Source organism: Carassius auratus, unplaced genomic scaffold (genome assembly GCF_003368295.1).
Source record: "Carassius auratus strain Wakin unplaced genomic scaffold, ASM336829v1 scaf_tig00006454, whole genome shotgun sequence".
NCBI classification, from domain to species: Eukaryota; Metazoa; Chordata; class Actinopteri; order Cypriniformes; family Cyprinidae; genus Carassius; species Carassius auratus.
In genome coordinates this window covers 71018-73174 of record NW_020523756.1, presented here as the reverse complement: position 1 = coordinate 73174, position 2157 = coordinate 71018, and positions in this window count along the sequence as shown.

Genomic DNA, 2157 nt, shown 5'->3' with positions numbered 1-2157 from the left:
ACTGAAAAAACACCAGCAGATATAGAAAACATCTTCCTTACTATCATCACAACACATGCATTTAACGAAACGCACTACAACACATGCATTTAACGAAACACACTGCAAATCATCACAACACATGTAAATAACGAAATGCACTGCAAATCCTCACAGCACATGCACATTAAGAAACAATTAATGAAGCATTGCAAAAAAAAAATCATTAACCTTGAAATTATATTTAGCTGAGGATATTAAAGTTAGCCATCTTAAGTAACGTTTTATATTTAATCTGTTAATTATTAAGCTTATTTAGGCTAATCATATCCAAAAGATAAAGGAATCATGCAATCAGGGTGTAAAAAAAAAAAAAAAAAAAAAACTCACCTTCCAGTTCACCAACAACTCCACTGACCAGTAGCCACTGCACGATAAGCAAATCCCAGCTGGGTCCGACATTTTTTGGAAATGATTTACAGCATTTCTTAATTCCCATGTGTTGTGAAGGATTTGTAACGCGTTTCGTTATATGCATGTGTTGTGAAGGATTTGCAGCGTGCTTCGTTATAAGCATGTGTTGTGATGATTTGTAGGGCTTTTCGTTATATGCATGTGTTGTGAAGGATTTGCAGCGTGCTTCATTATAAGCCTGTGTTGTGATGATTTGTAGGGCGTTTCGTTATATGCATGTGTTGTGAAGGATTTGCAGCGCGCTTCGTTATATGCATGTGTTGTGATGATTTGTAGCGCGTTTCGTTATATGCATGTGTTGTGAAGGATTTGCAGCGTGCTTCGTTATATGCATGTGTTGTGATGATTTGTAGCGCGTTTCGTTATATGCATGTGTTGTGAAGGATTTGCAGCGTGCTTCGTTATATGCATGTGTTGTGATGATTTGTAGCGCGTTTCGTTATATGCATGTGTTGTGAAGGATTTGCAGCGTGCTTCGTTATATGCATGTGTTGTGATGATTTGTAGCGCGTTTCGTTATATGCATGTGTTGTGAAGGATTTGCAGCGCGCTTCGTTATATGCATGTGTTGTGAAGGATTTGAAGCACGCTTCGTTATTTGCATGTTTCACGAGTTCACCCTTACATCTAATCTGAAGGTGAATAGTAGGCATATTCAGCCCAAACCCAAATAACTCCCCCTATCCCCAATTTGGGATAAATAGATTAGAAGTGAGGAGTTGGGGTGGAGGAGGGATGCCGAAAAAAAACTGTCGTGGGACAGGAGGTAGGAAGACTGGATATATATATGCTTGTGTGCTATTTAAGATGATTAGCTAAACGAGATGCACCTGTGCCAAATTGAACGATTATCTGATCGTGCTTCTCCCGAACTTTGTTAATAAAACCACATGTTGTGATGATTTTGCAGTGAATTTTGTTATATGCATGTGTTGTGATGATTTTGCAGCGCATTTCGTTAAATGCATGTATTGTGATGATTTTGCAGCGCATTTCGTTATATGCATGTGTTGTGAAGGATTTGCAGCGCACTTTGTTATATGCATGTGTTGTGATGAATTTGCAGCGCACTTCGTTATATGCATGTGTTGTGATGATTTTGCAGCGCATTTCGTTATATGCATGTGTTATGAGATTTTGCAGCTCATTTCATTATAAGCATGTGTTTTGATGATTTTGCAGCGCGTTTAGATATTTGCATTGTGTTGTCAAATTGATGATGTTTGTTTTTTTTATTTACTGGTGTTTTTTCAATTTGCATGTGTTTTCTTAAATTGCAGCGCATTGAGCTATCTCGGCCACCGTACAGATAAAAAAAAAAAAAAAAAAAAAACACTTATGAACGAATGGAGAGTGTTCACTGAAAAACCAGGGACCTCAACTCATTATTTGTTAAAGTCTCTTATGTTTTAGGTGGACAGCTCTTGAGAGCCTAGCAGCACTGTGTTTTTACAGAAGTTCATGAGCAGTTTGCACCTGCCAGGGCCGGACGAGGTCTGTCGTCCAGTTACTGGCCAGCTGCACGGGTTTTCTGCTGCAGTAACGCAGCCCTCTGCTCCATCATGGCTCTCATCATGGTGGGGTTAATAGCTGGACTCATAGCTGGGGACATGGGCCGCAGTGGATACTGGCTGGATTTAGAACTCATTAAAACACACTGGAAGTATGGTATCTTGCCTGTAATACAAAGAATGAGTGATTATC